The sequence below is a fragment of the Antechinus flavipes genome, chromosome 4, assembly GCF_016432865.1.
Source record: "Antechinus flavipes isolate AdamAnt ecotype Samford, QLD, Australia chromosome 4, AdamAnt_v2, whole genome shotgun sequence".
NCBI lineage: Eukaryota > Metazoa > Chordata > Mammalia > Dasyuromorphia > Dasyuridae > Antechinus > Antechinus flavipes.
The window spans coordinates 181,101,407-181,128,412 of NC_067401.1; the positions used below are offsets into that span (position 1 = coordinate 181,101,407).

General features: G+C 34.3%; 1 pseudogene; it reads right to left on the reverse strand.

The window, feature by feature from the left end:
* Positions 1 to 19,092, reverse strand: part of LOC127561408 (polypyrimidine tract-binding protein 1-like) — a 33,800-nt pseudogene extending 14,708 nt beyond the window's left edge.
* Positions 19,093 to 27,006: the final 7,914 nt, after the last annotated feature.

Below are 27,006 nucleotides of genomic sequence, written 5' to 3' on the forward strand. Positions count from 1 at the left end.
ACACATTAATAACTGTCACAATCTTTTCTATTCTTTGAGAATCAGAATCTCCTGGGAATCCTGAGAAATTAAGATCTTATAACAATCATAAAATTACTGAATACTTTGCTACCACATTTTATCAATGGGAATATATTCAAGATCAGATTATATATAGGGCTTCTTAAACTTTCCCACTCATGACCCTGGGTATACAGATATATAAAATAGATATATAAATCAAACATATACTAATTATAAATTATAATTTAATGACCCCCATATTTAGTTATGGGTCCCCATATAAAATTGTGAACTACAGTTTAAAGTTAAAGTCCCAGTTTAAAGAACTGGGAATTAGAAGAACCTCTGGGGTCCTTAGCTGAAATTTTGAAATATCCAATAGTTTCTCCAATGTAAAAATAAAATAGCTTTTAAATTGGGACCATGGAATCCTGGCTACATGACAAATAAATTCCTGTAAATCTGGACAAATTTCCTTTCCCTCTCTCTTCTCAGAACAGCCTGTATCTTAGAACACAAGAGCCCCATGACATGTATACCACCACCTGGATTGGAATAAGAGAATTTGTGGGGAAGAAAAGGAAGCAGAAGCTTTAGGAGAATTCTCTGTCTACTCTCTGTCATCTTGGCTCCACCCTCTTTAGAAGAATTCTCAAGATATCAAGTCAGCTGAAAAGTTCATGGGCTAAAGATCCCCATTCCTAGGAGTCTAGAGGGGATAGTAGGCCTCTTGAGGTCCACCGACACCTTCCCCATTTCCCCTTCTTCACCCTTCCCTTCTTTCCTTTATTCCCATCCCCTCTTCTAACTTGAGGATCCAGGCAGGTGTGTGAAGGAGGAAAAAAAGTCATCCCAACTGATGATGCATTCAGAAAACATGTGCAATGTGTTTCTTAGCCCCAAGAAGGAGGAGTGAAAAAAGTGTTGGCACAACTATATAGTGTTCAGAAAATAAGATATTTTTAGTTGGAGACACAAACTCTTAGAATATTCTGGTTCCTATAGCCTTTGTCTCTGAAAAAACATATCTCATTTCAGAACACTTCATTGACAAGAGACATGTGACAGCAGGCAATCTCTCTGAGAGCATTCCCATAACTTTGCTATATATGAAAATGCCTCTAGTCTTAGGATGCTGAGAAGAAAAAAAAATACTTGTACATAATATTTGATAACACTTCAGTTTCTTCAAGCTTGGTCTCTGTAAAGCTAATCTTATTTATTGTCTTGATTATCTTCCATGAGAAATAAAAGTAAACTGAGGCAGTTTAGGAAGAAGACAAGAAATAGTAGGGAAGAATTGATTTCCCCCCTTCTTTTTCCTCCTCTCTCCCAGTTTCTTAGGAAGGGCAGCATAGGATTAGGGTTGATTCTCTTCACTGCCCCAATCTTTTCCTCGTAATACTGTGAAAGTTCCTCATAAAACTGTGAAAGTTTTTGTTTGCTGGTTGGTATACCTGGGTTGGGTTTATACAGTGGTCAGTTACCTCCAATATGTGACATATTCTTAGTATCTTTTTCCAAAAGTCATTGTAGATAAGTTCTAAAGGGTTATCAGAATTTATATTCTTCAATTATTCAACATGAATTGATTATGTTTTTCTTGGCAGATACTAGACAGGTGCCTGACACTTCTTGTTGATATATGTGACCTTTGTAGACCAGTAACATTTACTTAATGTCAGTCCTGAGACCCCAAATGAAATTGAGGGATAGGCATTATCCAAGCTCTGTGTACAGAGGGTACAACTCTTCAACAGGAGCTTCTAAAAGGAAAATATTTTTTATTATTCATCTAATGTGGCTTTTAGGAATGAAGAAATAACCTAGGCATTAAGAATGAGATTATAAATAAATTGGAAGAGCATAAAATAGTTTACCTCTCAGACTTGTGGAAGAGGAAGGATTTTATGACCAAAGAAGAACTAGAGATCACTATTGACCACAAAATAGAAAATTTTGATTATATCAAATTGAAAAGTTTTTGTACAAACAAAACTAATGCAGACAAGATTAGAAGGGAAACAATAAACTGGGAAAACATTTTTACAGTCAAAGGTTCTGATAAAGGCCTTATTTCCAAAATATATAGAGAATTGACTCTAATTTATAAGCAATCAAGCCATTCTCCAATTGATAAATGGTCAAAGGATATGAACAGACAATTCTCAAACGAAGAAATTAAAACTATTTATAGCCATATGAAAATATGCTCCAAATCATTATTAATCAGAGAAATGCAAATTAAGACAACTCTGAGATACCACTACACACCTGTCAGATTGGCTAGAATGACAGGGAAAGATAATGTGGAATGTTGGAGGGGATGTGGGAAAACAGGGACACTGATACATTGTTGGTGGAATTATGAATACATCCAGCCATTCTGGAAAGCAATTTAGAACTATGCTCAAAAAGTTATCAAAAGGATATCTTTGATCCAGCAGTGTTACTACTGGGCTTATATCCCAAAGAGATACTAAAGAGGGGAAAGGGACCTGTATGTGCCAAAATATTTGTGGAAGCCCTGTTTAGAGTGGCTAGAAACTGGAAAATGAATGGATGCCCATCAATTGGAGAATGGTTGAGTAAATTGTGGTATTTGAATGTTATGGAATATTATTGTTCTGTAAGAAATGACCAGCAGGATGAATACAGAGAAGACTGGCGAGACTTACATGAACTGATGCTAAGTGAAATGAGCAGAACCAGGAGATCATTATATACCTCAACAAGGATCCTGTTTGAGGATGTATTCTGATGGAAGTGGATTTCTTCGACAAAGAGTTCTAACTCAGTTTCAATTGATCAAGGATAGACAGAAGCAGCTACACCCAAAGAAAGGACACTGGGAAATGAATATAAACTGCTTGCATTTTTGTTTTTCTTCTTGGGTTATTTATACCTTCTGAATCCAATTCTCACTGTGTAACAAGAGAACTGTTCGGTTCTGCACACATATATTGTATCTAGGATATACTGTAACCTATTTAATATGTATAGGACTGCTTACCATCTGGGGGAGGGGGTGGAGGGAGGGAAGGGAAAAATCAGAACAGAAGAGAGTGCAAGGGATAATGTTGTAAAAAATTACCCTGGCATGGGTTCTGTCAATAAAAAGCTATTTAAAAAAAAAAAAGGAATGATGTAAAATACAGGTTGAGAGAAGCCTGGTGCAAAATGAAGGGCAGAGGACCAAAGGACTCATTTATATGGTAATGACGGCAGGGTAAAAAGGAAAATTTTGAGTTGTCATCATGTGACCATGCCAGGATTCCAGAGAACCAGTAGTGAAGAATGCTACCCACTGCCTAAATAGAGAGGTGAGGGTCTCAATGCAAACTGAAACCTTGGCACACTTTGGGATATAGCCAATATGGGGCTTTGTTTTATTTTATTATACATATTTATTACAGAGATGTTTGTTTTGCTTTCTTTTTCTTTTGTGGAGTGTGGAAATACAGAAAATAAATTCTGGTTTTAATTGAGCGAAAAGTGAAATTTAATAATTTTTTAAAGACAAAAGAAAAAACTGATGAAAGACCAGTGTAATGTGCTCCTATACATATGTAAACTGCCCCATGACATTAGTAATAAAATAATTTCTCTTTTCTTTTCATGAAAAAAAAAAGGAATGAAGAAATTCTGGCAGATGAGTCAGGGAATATTGACTTTGTTGGAATGAAAAGAGCTTTGGTACTAACAAATCTTAGAACATATTGCATTTAAGAGACTTATGACTTCTTAGACACTTTACTTCAGGTGTTTCTGAAACATGGTGAAGAATTATAGAGCTACACACAGATTATCAGACATTGTATCTTGCTATCTCTCACAAATGCAATACTTTCATGTTTATGAACTCTGAAGTTCCTTAAGCTTATATTTCTCTAGCTTGAAATTCCAAAACTTGTTGTTTATAAGCACTTTATTACTTCCAGTGCATAGTGCTTTTCTATGCCAAAACCTCTATACTGTCTATGTTCTATTTCTTATCCCTTTCTTATACTATCCTCTGTTGAACCAGTTCAACACTGAACATTTTTTTTTTCATGACTGTTAGAGATCTTTGCCTGGCAAGACTCAATCTTGCCATTGGCTGCCATTAATCCTACTCACTTATTGGTGGAAAAAAAAGAGAAAAAAATCATGAAATTATGCTGATTAGATCTACTACAGATTTATATTTCATAATCTTACCCAGTTTCTTACTGAAACAAAACAATTCTTTTTTTTGCTACATCTATAATTAACTCACTATCCCACTTGCCAAACAGGCTTTCTAAATGTTTTCATCCCTCCTCATACCTTATATAATTTTCTCTCATTCATACCATCTCCACTGGGAAACTTTGCTTTAGATTTAACTGACAAAATTGAACTCATTTCGAAAAAAGCTGTCTCTTCTCTACTCCACCTCATCTTACATCACTCAGATGCCTCCTATCACTATCTTCATCTTATCACAGACTCACTTGAAGAGATGATCTTTGTCCTTGTCAAGACAGGTTCCTCTCCTTGAAAAAAGAATCTAAGTCCATCCCATCATCTTCAAAACTTTGTCTCTACTATTATCTTCACTCTCTAATTAATCTTCTCCCCCCCCAAAAAAAAACCCCATATTTCCACATTAGTCATGTTACAAAAGAAAATATAAACAAAATAAAACAATAAAAATAAACAAAAGTATACTGCATTCAGAATTCATCAGTTTTCCTGGAAATGGATAGCATTTTTAAAAATCATGAGTCCTTTAGAATTATCCTGGATTGTTGGAATCCTTACTAACTGCTAAGTAATTAGAGTTGATCTAATCTTACAAGAAGTTGTTTTGGCCAGAACCTGAAACAAGGTACTAAGTAGAACTAATCAAGACAAGGCTTGTGTTCCCACCTTTACTCAAAGTCCACACCTTAAAGCTCTTTGGGCCAGAGAGCACTATGGGAGGTATGAACTCATTGAACTCCAATGAGTAAAGGTGTGAACACAAGCCTTGTATTGATTAGTTCTACTTAGTACCTAGTTTCAGGTTCTGGCCAAAACATCTTCTTGTAAGATTAGATCAACTCTAATTAGTTAGCAGTTAGTAAGGATTCCAACACTGGATCACTGATTTGATCAGAGTAGCTAAATCTTTCACAGATGATCATACTTACAATATTGTTGCTATTGTGTACAACGGATGCAGGACCTTTCTTCTCTTCTGCCCTACCGCCAAAATGACCCTGGATTGTTTTGTTCCACCCCCTACCCCATCCCACAATTCTCTGTATACACCAAAAGATTGAACCAACACAGAATAGTGGGAAGGTCCATTTTCCAAGCATATGCTAATAAAGTATAGTCCAATGGGTAGTTAGCCTTAAGTGTTCGGTTGTCCATCTTCAGTGCATCAACTCAGAGTTTCAGCCCTTTACAAATTAGGAAATGGTTGAATGATTTATGATAAATGATTGTGATAGAAAACTACTATACTATAAAAAAATGAACTCTATGATCTTAGAAAAACATGCAAAAACTTTCATGCTAAAATAAAGAATGAATTAAGCAGAACCAAGAGAACATATATATTCAGTAACAGCAATATTATAAGAATAACTTTTTGTTGAAATCTTTACAAATTGTTAAGTCATTAGAGTTGATAGAGACAATAATTATCTAATTTAGCATGGTTCAATATCACTGATTTGATCTTACAAGGAAATGTTTTGGGCCAGAACCTGAAACAAGGTACTAAGTAGAACTAATAGAAACAATGCTTGTGTTCACACCTTTAGAGAGCTCATATAAAGCAAGAAGTATTAAAGTACTCATTGGAATTCACAAGTATGGGAGATTCACAAAGTAAATTTTGTAACTGTGAATTCACACCTCCCTTAGGTGTGCCTCTAGAAGAAGGAGTCAACCTTTGGGAGATCATATATAAAGAGGCTCTTAGCTTCAGGTTAGTTGGTTACTTTGAGTTAGAGAGAGTTACTTCGGAACATTGACTGGGGTAGGAGAGGAGCACTCTGGGAGGAAGCCCACAAGCCCTCTCTCCAAGGCAAGAGAGATTCATTCCATTTTCCACTTGGTGCTGGCTGGAGGCTGAAGAAAGCAGAGGCAGAAGCAAAGGAAAAGCTGCAAGAGCTCTTGGACCCAGAGAGATAGGTCTCAACTAACCGGGCTATTTTGGAAGGAGAAAATAAATGTTTGAACTTTTATCACCTGGCTGCATTTGGGGTAATTATTGGTCTGAACTGATACTAAGGCTGCCTCCAGAAAACCTCCCCAAGAAACCTGCTCCCAGAGAAAATTATTATATTTTAAAGAAAAAGAACACCACAACTTTTATTGACGAAGTCATTTTGACTATTATAAATACTCAAATTAACTTCAAAGGGAATATGAAGAGACTATTTGAATCCACAGAAAGAATCAATAAATAGAAGCATGTATAGAGTAATTTTACATATAGGTAGATTTGTGTGAGTATATATGTGTATGTTTGTGTGTGTATACATACATACATATTTATATCTAATGAAAACCATCTCTAGAGTGGGGCGGGGCAAAGGGAAGAAAAAGAAAAGAAAGATGTACTTGATAACTTTATTATATATTTTAAAGGAATAGCAAATTGTGCATAGTAGAGTTGTATTTTCCTGTAGGAAATAAATGTTTTATTCTATAAATTAAAAATTAAATAATTTTTAAAAAATAAAGTGGTAGACTTAGGATTTTTTCTTGGATCCTCTAAATACAAATCCAATGCTCTTTTAACAATAGGATACTACTTCTCACTTCATTTTGAGACAAATGAAAAACCTGAACAGAGTTTCTAAGTAATTAATAATTTATTTACTAATTAGGCTAGCTAATAATCAACAAATTGATGGTCAATAGTTCTCAGTAACCAAAGACACATAATGGAGGCCTTGAATGCCTCAAAATTTTTTTGAAAGGGAATGTCCTTACAATAATCCTGATTGCTAATTAATTAATGAGGTGCTAAGCCTTTAAATGAGGAAGTGGGCTTAAAAGTCTTCATCTTCTGTTGAGAATGAAACTTAATCATGATACTCAGCCAAATGCAGCAATTTGGACAAATGAACCAATCTCTACTCACACCACTCTGGTTGGTTTTTTTTTTTTTTCCTTCATAAGTTGGTCACTTTAAATTGTAATGGAAGAGTATAGGGGTATAGACAATATTTTGGGGCTAGAATTCACCTAGATTAGATTGTCTCAATTTGTACCAAGATGTAAATGGTTCAAAGCTATTTAATCTTTAGATGGGCATTAATAACTTAAGTGAAACCACATTTGACAATATTTGGAGTGGACTAAAGGAAGATATATAAGTGGATGTGAGGGCATCTTGCTACTTTGATGATCTACTTTGCTTAGATGTAAAGATGGTCTAGTTATAGGGTCTTCCTAATTCTCAACAGTCTGATTTCGGACCTCATCATTCAACTTGAAATTACTCTCTCCAAAGTTGCCAATGATTTCATAATTACCCAATCCAATGGCCTTTTCTCATCCCTCTTCCTTTTTTGACAATGCTGATCCCTCTCTTCTCCTTGATGTTCTCTTCTCTGTAGGTTTTCACTACAATACTCTCTTGGTTCTCCCCTTACCTCTCTTATTTCTCTTTCTCAACCTCCCTTAGTGGATCTTCAACCATGTCATACCTGCTAACTATAAGTGTTCTGCTGATCTATAAAAACAATCAGTATGATTATCAATACACACAGGGAAATTTTCATTTTCCCCTATCTCTAGGTACTTAACACAAAGATAGTTAAGATAAATTGATATACTAATGTTGAAGAGATCATTAAATAAAATGTCTCTATTGGTGTGAGTCATCATTAGCTCAATACAAACAAGCATAATTAACCTTGTATGTCTTTTTAAGTAGGAGCAAAATAGTAATAAAATAGATGCCTTGAACTATGAAGAACTTCATTTGCTATAATCCCATAATTTTGCAGATTAAGGAAGTTAGGCCAAGAGAGGTGAAATGACTTGCTCAAAGTTACACAGATAGTCCATGATTATTATATGTGATGAATATGTAAATCACTCTAAGATAGATTCAAAGAAATGAATAGAAAATCCATGATGAATTATTTAAGGCATATTTGAAATATGTGAGCTTCAGTAATAATTTGCATTCAAGGGGCAGCTAGGTGGCACAGTGGATAGAGCACCAGCCCTGAAGTCAGGAGGATCTGCGTTCAAATCTGCTCTCAGACATTTAACACTTCCTAGCTGTGTGACTCTGGGCAAATCACTTAACCCCAATTGGCTCAGCAAAAAAAAAAAAAAAAAAAAAAAAAAAAAAAAAAAAAAAAAAAGAAAAGAAAAGAAAGAAAGAAAGAAAGAAAAAAAGAAAAAAGAAAATTGCATTCAAATATTATCTTAAATTTCTCAAAATATTTTAATGACAACACTTTGATAAAATGGAAAGAACATTGGCTCTGGAACACAAACCATAGATTCACAACAATAACAACAACATTACCCTCACCAATATGTTCAAATGCTGACTTTGATAATTAATGTTTGTTTTACTACAAGGAAGTCATGTAGCTTTCCCAAGCTTCACTTTCCTTTTCTTTAAAAAAAAAAAGATTGGATATTGTGATCTTTGAAGTACTTTCAATTATAAATCAATTATCCTATAACTCCCTGGTTTTTAGAATGCTATTTGGAAGACTTTCTTATAAAATGTCTTTTAATGCAATTCTTTGACATTGAATAGTGAGTTGATCTGGCCCAAGATAATATTTCTTACATTCTTATTTTTCACCTGTATGGGACTGTGGGGAGGTGATGAGAGGTTATGAGAGGTTGTGAGAGCCTCATGGGTAAAGATTGCTAATAAGATTACATTTCATATATCCACCAGGATTTAGTTTTTTTATTTTTCCTGGAGATCCAGATCTACTCTTCCAATCCTTCTAATTTCTTTGATTCAAAAATTTTGTAATAGCAATGAGTACAGTTAACAATACATACAAGTAAACTTTGTATTTTTTTTTCTATTTCCAAGTGTTTGATACAAAAATAATTGAGATAAACAAGTCATTAAGGGCTAATTAGGTGATGTGTCTCTGATGATATGAGCAAAGTTTTAATGAGCCTTTGGAGAGTTGAGGATCTGAATAGTTTTTACTAATTTGTATGTTAATTAGAAAAGTATAAAACTTTAGTACATCCCTCTGTGTATAAAGAAGGTAATTATTTCCTGACTCCAGTAGATGAATGGTGAGAGAGTCTAAACATCTATATGGTACCAGAACTATGATACACAATTATGGATATTTCTAAGGTCTGCCTTGGTGATCTACACAAGGGAGTTGAGGTCTCATAGCAATGAAGTTACTAAGTCATTTAGGTTAACCTAAGTACCAACACAAATCTCTTCAAAGCATCATACAATTTTCAATTGTTATGGTACATGAGTATTTTTTATTTTTATTTTTACCAAAATAAGACTGTATTTTTACAATATATGAATGTCTATATATGCACATTATATATATATATATATATATATATATATATATATACATACATATATGTGTGTGTGTGTGTGTTCATACTTATAGCTTACATATATACATGAAATTGCAAGGCAATCAGGGTTAAGTGAATTGCCAAGGTTTGCAAAGCTAATAAACGTTAAGTGTTTAAGACTGAATTTGTATTCAGGTCCTTCTAATTCCAGGATCAGTACTCTACTAGCTACCCCAATTCTCATATTTTAGTAAAAAAAAATTCTGCTAATTTATATAAAAATTTTTCATGGTTCATTTTGCTATTTTATGGACAATATTGAACCCAACAGACAAAGATAACTAATATGATATTGTTCCATCTCCTAGATAGGTTGAAAGAAGGTGGTATGGTAGCAAGACTATTAGACTTGGAGTCAGATGAGATGTAGTGTGCACTGGTTTTGTCACATCCTAAATATGAGATTAGGAAAGTCATTTAATATCTCAACCTCAGTTTCTCAATTAGAAAATATGAAATAATGCTATTTTCACTACCTAGTTTACAGATTAACTGTTTATCATGTAAATTAGAATACCAAATGTCATCACAACTCAGACATAATTTTGGGAGAAGAACTAATCTATATGGATGCTGTATTATTTACTTATTCACTCCAATATTTTCAGCTCCAAGAAGTTATGTCATGTTGGAGTGGCATCTATCCTAAAAAGATAGAAGAAAGATAGCATGGAAAAGTGGATAGAAACTTTCCTCTGGCTCCATGACCCTAGGAAGTTTACAACAACAGCAACAACTAGCATTTTATTCATCACTTTGCAGCAAGTAAAGTACTTTACAAGTATTGTCTTCTTTACTATTTACAATATCTCTGTGAAGTACGTGCTATTATCATCCCTATTTTGCAAAAGAGGAAACTGGGGTGACAGATTAAATGGCTTTCTTGAGGTAGCTAAGAACTCAGGTCTTTTTTTGACTATATGTTTTTTGTTCTAGTGGTTGTTTCAATAAAATTTCTTAACTTAGTCTCTTAGTATTCCAAACAACTTGATGACTAAAAATTGCAGGAAGGTGTCTACTAAAGGAATTTTTTTAGTATTCAGTTTAGGAATTTTTTATTCTCATGTATAGTCCGGTTCTGTCTATATTAGACTTGGAAAGGAACAATGTTATGATGAATAACCTCCACTATCTCATTTGGAGAAATTAGATAATAAGTATACAAATTACTATAATCAAGGAAGAACTTCATTGGAATTATTAGTGATATAATCAAAATGAAATTAGAATTTAGAAAAAGGAGAGAAAACTTTCATATGATAAACTTGTGAAAATTTCATTATCGCACCATTTAAAATAATCTTGGAGGGCTTATTAAAATTAAAAATATATAAGTGGTGGGAAAGCATTCTATATAAAGTGAATATTGTAAGCAAAAGTATGAAGATGGGAAAGCCCGTAGTATGCATAGAGACTAATGAGTAATCAAGTTTTACTGGGTATTTAATAAACATGAAGCAGAGTGACAGTAGATAAAGGTAGGAAGGAAAGTTGGAGAATATTGTTTTGTATGTCCCAAATGTGTGCTGGACTGTCTGGGTACGGTATTCTAGGCTGCCAGGGTCTTACATACCAGTCTTCAGGACATTACGGATAAACGCTGAAAACAAGCCAATCGGGAGGTACAAACAGTCTGTCTTTATTCAGTCATCCTCTCAGAGGTTGGGGTAGCAGGAAGCAAAAGAGCAAGTTCCACTCAAAATTGTCTATACTTCCTCTCTTGAGGGATTATTCCATGCCCAGCCCACTCAGTACTGCCTAGGTGGAGTCACAGAAGGGAGATTTCTGGAGTTAATGCTACATCTCAGGAGGAGATCCACCAAGAAGACACACCCTTTACCACCTCAAGGATCTTATTAGCAGTTCTTTTAACTCTTGCAAGACATAACCTCCTGGTCCGCATTGTGAAATAATTTAACAAATATAATTCAATTATCACATACTAATTGAACCAATGATAATGGATAATATCACAAAAGATTGCAGAGATATATCAGGAAAAAAGCAAAGAATACAATACTTTACAAAGAATTATAAAAAAAATGAAGGAAAAAGCAAAGGAATAGCCAAAATGTATAGGGGATTCATAAAATTCAAGTGTGCTGTTATGATTCTATGAGAGGAAGTCTTATAAAGGAGAGAATGGTAAATGTTGCCAAATCCTACAGACAGATAGAGAGGAAAAGGGTCTGATATAAGGCTATTGATTTATTAATAAGGAGGTCATTGATTAAATCAGAGTAAATATAAGTAAAGTGATGAAAAAGAAAGTCAAATTTCAAAGTTTTGAGATATGAGGTGAAAGTAGAGAAAGGGAAACAGAGGTGTGATTCCTTTTTTTTTTCTGGTAATAATAGGAATGATGGAAATAACTAGCTTCCCTTTGAGAATGCAGAGACAATAATAACTTGTGCTACATAGTATTTTCAGTTTTACAAAGGATGTCATTTGATCCTCCAAATCTAATGGATTTGCTATTACTCTGAGCTCTTTCATTTAAATTGCAATCAGTCTGTGCTACATTTATGGCAGAACTGATTTTTCTTCACCAAAATATGAAAAGTAAACCTTGTTTCAGTAAAACCCAGGAAAAAGTAGCGATAGGAAAGTATATATTGCTTTAAAAAAATTCATACTGGTAATTAGGCTAGATGAAAGTACATTGAATTGAGACTTCCTCTCCCTTGTATAAGTCATCAAAGGCAAAACTTGGAAGTATTCATAAGTTTCCAAAATTCCAATATCTCTGTGAGATAAGTGTTATTACTATGTTCATTTTTCAGATAAGAAAACTGAATCTGAAAGTAGTTACTTGTTTAGAGTCATATGATAGATGTCTAATGGAAGTTCAAACTCAGATTTTGTCACAACAAGATGGAAGACTATTTTCTCAAATCATCATAAATTCTTAAAGTCTCCAAAATAAGAAATATGCATGAAGTAAATTATTGCAACTGTACCCACAGGTTAAAGCACTAAGAATCATAGCAAGGAATTGATGAACCTGATGAATTCACAGTAGAGAAGGCAAATGCCTAATCCCTAACATATTCATTAAGCATGTCAAGAACCTCCACACTCTTAGAATTGTGGTCTGAGTCACACAGCAATTCCCTTAATGCTACTTAAGTCTGCCCCTACTCTTCTTCCCCTTCCTATATCCCACTCTTTACCCTATTTTCTGTTTCAATAAGCCAAAAACTCAATCCATCCTTTGTCCACATCCTACATCAAGGAGGCACAAGTATAAGTTTGTTCTATTGTTCAACCAGAAAACTAAGAAAAGGCAGAAACTAGAGCAGGACTCAAGCATATGTGGGGAACTCTAACTGGCAGAAAAGTTCCTCAGTAGTCCAGTCTTATCTCCACTCAAGTAACCAGCAATATAGACTGAAGTCAATGAAAAGTAAATTCCCCAAGAAGGAGAGGAATCTGCAACAACTTTGAGGTTCAGCTACTCAGCTATATGTAGTATATATATACTACAGTGAATAGTAGGGGAATATTATGGAAAAAACAGAAATTACCAAAGATTTCACAAGAAAGAAAATTCAGGTAAAAATGTTGAGCACAAGCAGATAAAGCAACATGAGATATGTTAATACAAAAAAAGAAATGGCATCCAAGATATCTGTTAATCAGTACAAGAGAAGATATTGGATTCTGGGGATCAGATTATTTAGTTTCCAATTAATTTTGTCTTTTTCCCCCTAGCTTTTTATTGCATGCAATATTTATTGCATCATGATTGAAAAAAATACCTTTACTATCTCTGCCTTTCTGCATTTGATTTTGAGGTTTTTATGCCCTAATATATGGTCAAATTTGACCTCCAAATACAGAACTCAAGAAAAGCATTAAAAAGGTAAAAAAGAAAGAGCTCTTGAGAACTATATCTCTGTTATGGGTATACTTGGAGAGTGCAGGTAAAATTTGATTTTATTGTGATAATATGAAAAAGAAAGTAGAGGAGGAAAGAGAGTTGTATTAGAGGGAAAAGAGGAAAAAGAAGTTAAAATGAGGGAAATTACATCTCATGAAGAGGGAAAGATCTATTATAATTGAGGGAAAGAGGGGAGGGAGATGATCACTGTGTGAATCCTACTCTCATCAGCTTTGCCTGAAAAAGAAAATATCAGATTTATTTGGTTTCCCAGAGAAATTTCTCTCACTTTATAGGGAGGTGGGAGGGGAGATGGAAAAGGAAAGAGGGAGGCTAACAGAAGGGAATACAGAATTAGTAGGGAAAAGATATAAGAAAGAGGAAGGGACTGTAAAAGGAAGGGTTGTTTGAGGGAGATGGTGATCAGAAACAAAATACTGGGGAGGAGAGAAAGGGGGAAAGGAAAGAGAAAAGCATAACCTGGAGTAATTAAGATGGCAGAAAATACAGATTTAGTCATTTTAATTATGAATATGAATGAGATGAATTCTCACATAAAACAGAAGTAGATAGCAGATTGGATTAAAAACCAGAATCCCACACTATGTTGTTTATAGGAAACACTTTTAAAGTAGAGTGATACATTTAGAGTAAAGGCAAAAGGCTGGAGTAGAATTTATTATGCATCAGGTGAAGTAAAAAAGCAGGGGAAGCAATCCTGATCTCAGATCAAGCAAAAGCAAAAATAGATCTAATTAAAAGAGATAAGGAAGGAAACTATATCTTACTAAAGGATACCATAGATAATGAAACACTATGTGGTATAGCATCCAGATTCCTAATGGAGAAGTTAAGAGAGCTGCAAGAAATAAAAAAAACAAAAAACAAAAAAATAACTATACTGGTGGGAGATCTCAACCTTGCTCTCTCAGAACTAGATAAATCGAACCACAAAATAAATAAGAAAGAAGTTAAGGAGGTAAATAGAATTTTAGAAAAGTTACATATGATTGATTTTTGGAGAAAATTGAATGGAGATAGAAAGGAGTATACTTTTTTTCTTGGTGGTTCATAGAACTTATAGAAAAATTGACCATGTATTAGGGCATACAAACCTCAAAATCAAATGCAGAAAGGCAGAAATAATAAATGCATTTTTTCCAGCTCATAATGCAATAAAAATTACATGTAATAAAAGCCCAGGGGCTTTTTAATTCCAAAAATTAATTGAAAATTAAATAATCTAATCTGAAAGAATGAATGGGTGAAACAACAAATCATAGACACAATCAATAATTTTATCCAAGAGAATGACAATAATGAGAAAACATACCAAAATTTGTGGGATGCAGTCAAAATGGTTACTAGGGGAAATTTTTTATCTCTAGATGCTTACTTGCATAAAATAGAGAAAGAAAAGATCAATGAATTGGGCTTACAACTAAAAAAGCTAGGAAAAGATAAAATTAAAAACCTCACATTGAAATTCTGAAAATAAAAGGGGAGATTAATAATAAAATTGAAAGTAAAAATCAAGGAAATAAAGTAAGAAAAACTGAGAAAAAAATGAGAATTATGGGGGGAAATCATTTTTAAAAAGTTCAACAGTTTAGAAAAAAAAAGCACAAAAATCGGCTGCAAAAAACAAGTTCTTAAAAAATAGAATTGACCAAATTGGGGGGGAAAGTCCACTGAAGAAAACCACTCCTTTAAAAGTATAATTGGTTAAATGAAAAAGGAGGTACAAAAGCTAACTGAAGAAAGTGATTCCTTGAAAATTAGAATTGGGAAAATAGAAGCTAATGACTTTACAAGATGCAAAAATCAGGCAAACAAACTAAAAGAAAAAAAAATTAATTGAAGAAAATGTAAAATATCTCATTAGAAAAACAACTGACCTGGAAAATAGATCCAGGGCAGAGAATTTAATTGGACTAGCTGAAAGTCATGATAAAAAAGAAAAAAGAGAGAGATTGAGCAGCATCTTTCAAAAAACAATTAAGAAAAAACTGTGTAAAATAGTTGAAAGAATCCATTGATCCCTTCTTTTTTATTATTATTATTATTATTATAACTTTTTATTGAGAGAGCCCATGCCTAAGTAATTTTTTTACAATATTATCCCTTGCACTCACTTCTGTTCTGACTTTTCCCTTCCCTCTCTATACTCCCTCCCCCACATGGTAAGCAGTTCTATACAAATTAAATATGTCACAGTGTATCCTAAATACAATACATGTGTTCAGAACCGAACAATTCTCTTGTTGCACAGGAAGAATTGGATTCAGAAGGTAAAAATAACCTGGGAAGAAAAACAAAAATGCAAACAGTTTACATTCAATTCCCAATGTTCTTTCTTTGGGTGTAGCTGCTTCTGTCCATCATTGATCAATTGAAACTGAGTTAGATCTTCTCTTTGTCGAAGAAATCCACTTCCATCAGAATACATCCTCATACAGTATCATTGTTGAAGTATATAATGATCTCCTGGTTCTGCTTGTTTCACTTAGCATCAGTTCATATAAGTCTCGCCAGTCCTCTCTGTATTCATCCTGCTCATCATTTCTTACAGAACAATAATATTCCATAACATTCATATACCACAATTTACCCAATCATTCTCCAATTGATGGGCATCCATTCATTTTCCAGTCAGTAAACAAAATTCAAATGTGAAGGAATCACACTCAGGATTACACAGGATTCAGCACAGGGTCCTCAAACTTTTTAAATAGGGGGCCAGTCCCTCAGACTGTTGGAGGGCTGGACTATAGTAAAAACAAAAACTATGAACAAATTCCTATGCACACTCCATATATCTTATTTTGAAGTGAAGAAACAAAACAGGAACAAATACAATATTTAAAATGAAATAAAGTTAAATCAACAAACTTACCAGTATTTCAATGGGAACTATGGGCCTGCTTTTGGCTAATGAGATGGTCAATGTCTGGTTCCATATTTGTCACTGCTAGTCATAACAAGTGATGCAAGTGTGCATCTGTTAGTCTTTGATTTCAAATGTTTCATTCTGGAAAAAGTCTGTTCACAGACATAAGTGCTGCCAAAGATGGTTGCCATTTTGAGTGCATGGTTCCTGAGATGAGGATATGTCTCAGTGTTGGAATCTTTACAAACTGCTAGCTCATTAGAGTTGATAGATTATTGATCTGATCTTACAAGATGTTTTGGGCCAGAACCTGAAACAAGGTACTAAGTAGAATTAATTGATACAATGCTTGTGTTCACATCTTTACTCATTGGAGTTCACAAGTATGGGAGATTCACAAAGTTAACTGTGTAACTTTGTGAATTCACACCTCCCTTGAAGCTTAGGGCCAGAGAGCACTATGGGAGAAAACCCATAATCCCTCTCTTTTGTATCCCACAATTCCTCTCTCTCATATAAAAGAAACAGACAGAGGCTCTCGGGCAGATTTCAGCAGAATTACATGAAGAGTGGAGCTGGATTGAAGAAAGCAAAGGCAGAAGCAAAGGACAAAACCTTTGGATTTGGAGACATTCGGAGGAGCTCTTGGAACCAAGCAGAGAGATAGGCCTCTAAGAATCTATCTATCCAGGCCCAAGGAAAGAGACAAGACTTGGAAGGAGAAATAAACATTTGTATTTTTACCAGCTGGCTGCATTTGGAGTAATTATTGATCTGAATTGATACTAAGGCTGCCCCAAGAAAACCTCCCTGAGAAACCTACCTTCTCCCAGAGAGAACCATCATCTTATATTATATTTTAAAGAAGAAAAACACCACATCTCAGAGGGGAGAGATGCAAAGAAATTATGAAGACTGCTTGACTTGAATGCATCTTTCAGAGAGTCACAATTTTGCAGTTCAGCCAGTTTCATTTGGTAAATTGTATCCACATTTTCAATGTCAATAGAAAATGGGTTACACAAAAACTGTATGTCCTGTTCATGGAGATGAATCTCTTTAAATCTAAATTGGAACTCTTTTTGCAATTTTTCCAGTGAATCCACACATGTTTTGTTTGGGAATGCAATCAGCGATTTTTCCTCTAACAGATTTTGAGTTGTGGGGAGATGGCAGAAGTTTTCCTCTTTCACTTGTTTGATGAGGAGGCCTAATTTTACTTCAAATGCTTTGACATGTGATTGCATATCACAGATGAGCTTCCCGTTTCTTTGAAGTTGCATATTGAAATTGTTGAGTAGCTCTGTTACGTCTGTCAGAAAGGCAAGGTGCCATCTCCATTCTGCATCATTGAGCTCTGGTACTTCTTTGTTTTTTGAAAGCAGAAAAGTTGTAATCTGTGGAAGTAAGTCATAGAAATGTTTCAAAACTCTCCCTTGACTCAGCCAATGGACTTCTGTGTGGTATAGAACATCTTCATTCTCAACATTTAGCTCAGACAGAAATTCCTGAAATTGTCTATGATTTAGTGCATTAGCTCTAATGAAGTTAACACAAGATACCACAATTTTCATAACAGAGTCCCACTTCAGTGATTTACTATATAGCGCTTGTTGGTGGATGTGGCAGTGTATGGCTATTGGATGAGAATAGTTGTTTGTCCCTCTCTTGGTTAATGAGAGCAATTATTCCTTTCTTAGACCCCACCATGCTAGGAGCACCATCAATTGTCATGCTGGCTAGTTTAGCTCAGTCCATCTCCAAACCATTCATAGTTTGGCAAACCTTTTCATAGATAACCTCTCCTGTGTTTGTTCCTTTGATGCTTTGCAGTGCAACAAGCTCTTTTATGACTTCAAAATAATTATTTGTCCCACAAATAAAAATCAGAAGTTGTGCAGAATCATGAACATCATTGCTTTCATCAAGTGCCAAGGAAAAATATGAAATTTTTCTATGGAGTTTTGCAAATGCTGATGCAGATTGTCTCCCATTTCCTCAATCCTCTGTGTAATTGTAGGTCCTGAAAGACTCACTACTAAATAAATTGGCCTTCTCTGGACACATCTCTTTGGCAACAGAAAGAAGGCATTCTTTAACAAATTCTCCCTCCACCAATGGTCTGCCAGTGTGTACATTAGCTTGCCAACTTGAAAACTTGCTCGCAGTGATGAAATATTTAGCTGCTTCTGCTTCACAAAAGTATTTTGCTGAGTTGTCAATGTATTTTTCAGTTTTAATATTTTATCTTTTCTCACTTCTCCAACCAAACATTCATATTTATCTTTATGTTGAGTTTCATAGTGTCAACGCAAATTATATTCTTTGAACACAGACACTATATTCTGGCATATCAGATATACAGCTCTTTCCTTGTAGTGCATGAAAAAATAATCATAAGTCCACTGTTCTTTGAATATCCTACACTCCGAGTCAATTTTTCTTTTTCTTGACATCGTTATTTCCTAGGGATTCCAAATTGCTATTAGTAAAATATCAATATATATATACAGCGCTACAAAAACAATATACCAGCAATAACTTTGACCACACAGAGACATACAGACTGCAATGCCCGACTTCCTCCAAGCTGCCTCTGCACTGTGATGCCTCCGTTTCCCACACTCTCTCTTCTGCTCTTCACACTCCCACTTCTGACCTTCACTGCTGCAGTGAATTCCCCCTGCAGTGACTGTGACATGCGTAGCATGCATTGTACATCTCCTGCATCTGTCTGTTGTGCCATTACTGTATAAGACCGTGGGCTGTCAGTTTTCCATCTTCTGCATCTCTCTCCTTTCTCCACACCACACACCCCGGCCTGGGAACTTACCTCACCTTGGTATCACCTCACACTCTGTCTCCACCCCCTTAGCCCAGTGCAGGAAGTGTGTGTTGCTAATGCGAGTTTAAATCGAACATCACTTCTGGTCTGATTTTGCGACAACTCGGTGGGCCGCATAAACATCCTCAGTGGGCCACATCTGGCCCGTGGGCCATAGTTTGAGGATCCCTGTTCTATACTAAAGGATCAGAGGTTTTAGAATGTAATATTCTGAAAGGCAAAGGAGCTTGGATTACAACAAATAATTAGCTGCAACAAACTAAATATAATCTTTCAGGGGAAAAGATGAATATTCAATAAAACATGATACTTTCAAACTTTTGTGATGAGAAGACCAGAGTTGAACAGAAAATTTGGTCTTCAAAGAGAAGCATAACAAGGTAAAGAGGAAAAGAAAATTTAAAAACCAACAATAACATGATATTCAATGAGGTTAAAATGTTTACATCCCTACATGGGAAGATAATATATGTAATTATTAAGAACTGTATCTTTATTGGGGTAATATGAAGAAGTACAGAAGGTGTGGGTATAAGCTGACTTTGATATGGTAACAAAAATAGCTAATTGGTTGATTAAATGATTGTAATAGTAAAAAAAAAGACAAAATGGGGAAATAATATTACATAAAGAGGCATAAAATATCTATTAAAATAGTGGGAAAGAAAGTAAACATTGTTCAATTCTTATTCTCATTGGATTTGGGTCAAAAAGGAATAACATATACACTTAATTAGGTAAATAAATCTATCTTTTCTTATAGAGAAGTAAAAGGGGAAATGGGAAAGAAAAGGAAGTGGGGCTGATAGAATGGGGGGTATATTAAAGGAGGCTGTGGTCAAAAATAAAATATTGGTGAGGAGGGACAGGTGATAGGAGAGAAAAAATATAAAAAAGGGAAAATAGGATGAAGGAAAAAAAAAACAGTAATCATCACTGTGAATGAGATTGAAATGAATTCTCCCATAAAATGAAAGCAAATAGCAGAGTGCATTAATAAGTAGAATTCTACAGTATGTGGCTTATAAAAAACATATTTGGAGAAGAGAGCCACATGCAGAGAAAGTCAAAAGGCTGAATCAAAATCTATCATGCTTGCTGAAGTAAAAAGAAAAAAAAAGTCAGGGTTAGCAATCCTGATCTCAGAAAAAACAAAAATAAAAGTAGATCTAATTAAAAGATAAAAGGAAGGCAACTATAGCTTGCTAACAGGTACCATAGATGATGATACTAAACAATCTGTACCAAGTGGTATAGCACCCAAATTCTTTTTTAAAAAAGTAATATATTTAACACAAATACAAAATAAGAAAAAAATGAAATAGAAAAAACAAAACAAAAAAATTGTTATGTGCCCAATAGAAAAAACATCAGAGAGGATTCAAAATAGGTAACAATAAATTTCCATTTCAAGAAAGCATATATAAAAATATAAGATCGTATATTCATGCCTGACTGTTTTCTTTGCTTCCTTGTAGGTTTTCTTTTGTTCCCTGTTATCTACTTTTTACTTTATTTTTTTCCCCCATTTAATCTCTGCTGGTTGATCTCCTGGCCACAAGTCTCTCTACTTCAGGCTAATCTTCATTCAAAAAACAAAGTGATTTTTATAAAGTACAACTCTACTTGTCAGTTGTCTGTCTACTGTCTACAGACAGTTACCTGTCTATCCAATAAAATCTAGTGATTCTCTATCACTCCCAGAATCACTGACAAAATCCTCTAGTGTTCAAAGATCTTTGTAACCGCCTACCTTTTTAGTCTTACACCTTACTTCCCAACATGTACCATTCAAGCTAATGATATTGGCATCTAGGATGATCCAAGATACTCCAATTTCTGCCTCTGGGAATTTTCTCAGGATGTTCCCCATGCCTGGAATGCTCTCTTTTCTCAATAAATTAATAAACACTTATTAAGTCCCTATTATGTACCAGAGTCTGTGCTAAATGCTGAGGATTAAAAAAAAAAAGGCAAAAGACAGTTTCTGCCTTCAGAAAAGTCACAACCTAATAGAGGAGACAATAAGCAAATACATATATACAATCAAGCCATATTCAGAATAAGTAGTTCTGAATAAATATAAACAACACAAGAGAGTTAATAAAATTAAAAGGAATTGGAAAACACTTCCTTTAAAAAATAGCATTTTATGCTCTAAATCCTATCAGAGATATGAAAATTAAGACAACTCTAAGGTACCACTATGTTGTACTCCTAATGTTAACTCAACTTGAAACAAGGTGATAACTCAAGGGAGATGTTAGAATCCTAATGTTAACTCAATGGAATTGATACAATGCTTGTATTCACGCCTTTAGAGAGCTCATATAAGCAAGAAGTATTTAAGTACTCATTGGAGTTCACACATTTGGGAGATTTCAATGTTTAGTATGAGATATCCAAATTCACACCTCCCTTTATCCTTACCTTGGGAGGAGTCAACCTTTGGGAGATCATATATATTGAAGCTCTTAGAGCTTCAACTTAGTTACTTCGGAACATTGTCAGGGTTGGAGAGGAGCACTCTGGGAAATACAGAAGCCCACAAGCTCTTTTCCAGAGGTGCAACCAGATTCACTTCATCCCACACCATTGTGGTGGCTGAGATCCTGCACTTCCCCCACTGAAACCAAGCTGGTCTGAAAGGCTCTCCAGAAAGCTAGCCGAGCCCCAAGTAAAGGAAGCAAGAGAGATTCATTCCATTTTCCACCTGGCTGGCTGGAGGCTGAAAGACAAACCTTTGGATTTGGAGACATTCGGAGGGAGCTCTTGGAACCAAGCAGAAATATAGGCCACTAAGAAAAAGTAACTGGGATATATTGGAGACAATAAAAGATCTGAACTTTTAACACCTGGCTGCGTTTTGAGGTGATTATTACTTTCAACTGAAACTAAGGCTGCTTCAAGAAAACCTCCCCGAGAAACCTGCTCCCAGAGAGAACGATAATATTTAAAGAAGAAAAATACCACGCCACTACACACCTCTAAGATTGGCTAAGATGACAGGAAAAGATAATGGTAAATTTTGGAAGGATGTGAGAAAACTGGGACACTAATATATTGCTGGTGGAGTTGTGAATTGATCTAACACTTCTGGAGAGCAATATGGAACTATGGAACAAAGCACTATCAACCTATGCATTCCCTTTGATCCATCAGTGTCTTTACTGGGCCTGTATCCCAAAGAGATCATAAAAAAGAGAAAAGAACCTACATGTGCAAAATTTTTTGTAGTGGTCAGGAATTGAAAACTGAATGGATACCCATCAATTGGGCAATAGCTAAATAAGTTATGATATATGAATGTAATAGAATATTATTGTTCTATAAGAAATGATCAGCAGGATGATTTCAGAAAGGCCTGGAGAGTCTTACAAGACATGATGTTTAAGTGAAGGGAGTAGAATCAAGAGAACAATGTACACAGCAATATAAAATTATACCACAAATCCAATGGACTTGCCTCTTTTCAGCAATGTGGTGATTCAGACCAATTCCAATAGGCTTATGATGAAGAGAGCTATCTGTATCCAGAAGAAGGGACTGAGTATAAACATAATTTAAATTTAAAAGCTACTCAAAGGATCACAACATAGTATTTTTACTTTTTTTGCTGTTATTTGCTTGTATTTTGTTTTATTTCTCATTTTTCCTTTTTGATCTGATTTTTCTTGTGCAGCATGATAATTGTGGAAATATGTATAGAAGAATTGCGTATGTTTACCATATATTAGATTACTTGCCATCTAGGGGAAGGGATGGGGAGAAGGGAAGGAAGACATTTGGAACACAAGGTTTTGCAAGGATGAATGTTGAAAACTATCTTTGCATATATTTTGAAAATAAAAAGCTATTATTTAAAAAATAAAAAGTAGCATTTTAAAAGTAGTATTTTACCTTAAGCCTTCTTTTCTTCTCCCTCTACCTTATTTCACTTATTTCATCATTTTCCATGAATTCTATTATTGTTTCTATGCCAATGATGTAATGTCCGAGAAACTGAGGTATAAAGAGATTAGAAAGTTTTTAATCTTTTATTAATGGGAGAGTATAATTGACTGGACAGGACTCTCATCTCAAATTATCCAGTCAGACAGAGATTGGAGGCCAATTCAATAGTTTATTAAATGGAGAGATATACTGGGACCAAGGGATCCATGTTGGTCCCAGGGCTGGACGACACTATCATCTCAAAGAATCCAGAATCCAATGATGAATAAGAGAACCCCAACTTCTCAAATACCTTTTCTCTAAACAAAGGAAGGGGAAAGAAGCAGTAAAACTTCTGTCAGGATGAGGGGAGGCCATAAATTCCTACTAAAAGCCAGAGTCAGGATGTCTAAATTCCCCCTTATCTTGCTTACATTGACAATTTACAACCCCAGAGCAAATGGTCCCCAGTCTTAATGGACCAGAGGGGGAGTTTTACAGCTTATGGGATTGAGACAGAACAGTTAAGAAACTAATGCAGGGAAACTGAGTCAGGACAATTAAAGAGAACTGTGGCATAACAATGAGTCTTGAATCTAGTTTCCAGTTCTTAATTCTATGCTGCACTGCACTTCTGGACAGCAATCTACTCCACTGCCTACAAACCTTTATCTCTGTCTTCCTAAACTTCCCTGGGCTGGAAAAATAACTCAATGACTTTTTTCCTGATCAGGCTTTGATATAGTGCATTTTCTAGATTTTATGGAGGAGATATTTTGGGTAAGATGGGAGAAATGCTGACTCTCACTCTACTATCTTGGCTTTACCAATCCTGGATGATTATTAAAGATAAGTTCATTTTATGGTTGCAATTAATAGTTTTAAGAGTAGGGATTCATATAGAGAACCTTTGAAATCAGTAAGAATTATTACTCCTTGGTAAGCCAATATGAAATCCTTACATGTGAGTTAGAGAAAGCATACTATATCTCTATAATTAGCATACAAGTACATTCTATGCTATCACCTTTTTGGCTCACAAACACACACACACACACCACACACACACACACATTCCCTCTGTGAGGATAAAAGAAACGGAAAGTTCTATACTTATTGGAAACCTTCTACTCTTGATATACATAGAAAGGAAACAATATCAGTTTTGTTTTCTTATTTTTATGATAGCCCGCACAAATTGGAAGTTGGACTGCCCCCTAATTTGAATAACTATAAAAAATCCTTTAATAGTCACATTTGATGATTGTTTATATTATTTGGACCAGAGCCTACTTGTGGCAGCTACTACTCACATCCATTCAGACTCATTGGGCAGGAGATATTACTTAGACCTTTCATAATTTCAAAGAAAATATTTCATCCATGGCAATAATCTCCCCTACTCTGTGTGGCTAGTGACATTTATTTGCCACTCTATAAGGGTCCCTGGAAAATCAATCCATTATTTGAACTAATTATCTCCCACAACTTCTAAGACATGAGAAAAAGCATACAAGTCCTCAGACATAGATATATTCACTCATGTTAAATATATAACTATTTGTTTTTAAGATGAACTATGGAGTCATTAAAAGAAGTTCACAATTTCCAAAATGAAATCTAGTCCTCTTTCTTCCTACTATTCAACTCTTGACCCTGCTTTGATATAGAAATTCACTAGATGTTCAATATATATAAATATACATACATATGTATATATGTAAATGTGTACACATACACACATACTGATGTGCTAGCTCTAGTCACATGTCATAGTTAATGACAATAAATGTCCTTCATGTGCTTTTCCTGCTTCTGTAAACAAGGCTAGACTTTCTTGAATTTTTATGAATACTCTAGGGCTTGATACAATCAACACAATCTGTAAGGAATACTCCCATTTTGACTCTATGCTATATATTATTCAAGATAGCAAACATCTTTAAACAAAACATTGTCTTGCTTTCTCCCTCATTTAATATTAACATTCATTTTTATCTCATAGAGATAAAAGAAATATCTGTATCATAAATCTCAAAAATTCTTGTATTATTTGGAGAAATTCTTGGGAACGACATTTTTTGTGGAAGGACTTGAAAATAACATTTAAATTTTGTTTAAATGCCATTGTGCAGTCAATGAAAATTAAGTGCAGTGATATCTTTTATTGTTTACCTATCTCAGTCATTTTTTGTGAAGGGCTATTCCAAGATTCTCAATTTATTAACAATTGTTTCATATATAGCAAGAATATGCAGACACACAATTACAACATTCAGAGATTTTTCAGGAGACTGTCATGAATTAATTACCACAGTTTAATTGCATAATAGCTTAGATATCAGAAAGCTTGTTTAAATGATATAACCAGAAGTATTTTTCTATGAGTTTAGATTTTTCAGTTATGTTGATAGTTTTTTCTAGATACTATCTCACAACTGAATTCATTAATAATTGTATAAAGCCATGGTTCATGAATTAAGGCTTTGCATTGGTAGAGAAAAAGGCTCAGATGTTATTTTTTTTAAACAAATCATCAGAAATATAGTGATGAATTTTATTATCTGAATAAGTATCACCCAATGGCAACATGAACACACTGTTACTCCCTGAAAAGAATTTTTAGGTTCACAGAATTATAGATTTTTTATATGAAAAGAAATTCAGAAACTATGTAATCTACCATACTTGAAAAAGAATTCTCTCTATATCCCTAAAAATGATCACTCAATTTTCCTCGAAAGCATTCTATGAAAAAGGAAATCAAAAAACCCCACTAAAATTAAAAAAAAAAAAATCTTAAAGTTCTACCTATGTCTTATATTCCTGGGATCTAGTTAGAAAAAATTTATTCCTACATAGTTTCTCTTCATATATTTAAAGATGGCTATCATGACTTTACCTTCCTCCCCTAAGTTTTTAATTCTTTAGGTCAAACTTTACCAGTCCTTTCAAAGTATCCATCTATGATGTGAAATCAAAGTCTTTTGTAAACCTGGTTCCTTCCTCTGAATACTTTCTAACTTAGCAATATCCTTCCTAAATTTTTACTACTTGAATGGAACATAAAGCACTAGATGAGATATGACAAAGGTGGAACATAAAAATTATTCCTGGGCTTCATGCCTTTTTCTTTCTTTCTTTCTCTTTTTTATTATTATTTTTTTTTAGTATTAACATTTTTATTTAAAATTTTGGGTTCCTAGAAACATTATGAAATGCAAAATGGATAATTTTGATTATATTAAATTAAAAAGGTTTTTGTACAAACAAAATCAATGCAGCCAAGATTAGAAGGAAAGCAGAAAACTGGGGGAAATGTTTATATCCAAGGATTCTAATAAAAGTCTCATTTCTAAAATACATAGAGATGACTCAAATTTATAAGAATTTAAGCCATTCTCCAGTTGATAAATGGTAAAAAGATATGAACAGACAATTTTCATATGAAGAAATTAAAGCCATTTCAAGTCATGAAAAAAATGCTTTAAATCACTATTGATTAGAGAAATATAAATTGACAACTTTGAAATACCACTTCACAACTCTCAGATTGGCTAAGATGACAGGAAAAGATAATAAATTTTGAGGAGATGTGGAAAACCTGAACATTATTACATTGTTGATGAAGTTGTGAACTGATCCAACCATTCTAAAGAGTTATTTGGAACTATGTCCAAAGGATTATCAAACTGCGCATTTCCTTTGATCCATAAATGTTTCTACTGGGTCTGTAATCCCAAAGAAATCATAAAAAAAAAAAAAAGGATCCACGTGTGCAAAAATATTTGTTGCAGTTCCTTTTGTAGTAGCAAGGAATTAGAAACTGAGTGGATGTCCATCATTTGAGGAATGGCTGAATAATAAGTTGTAGTATATGAA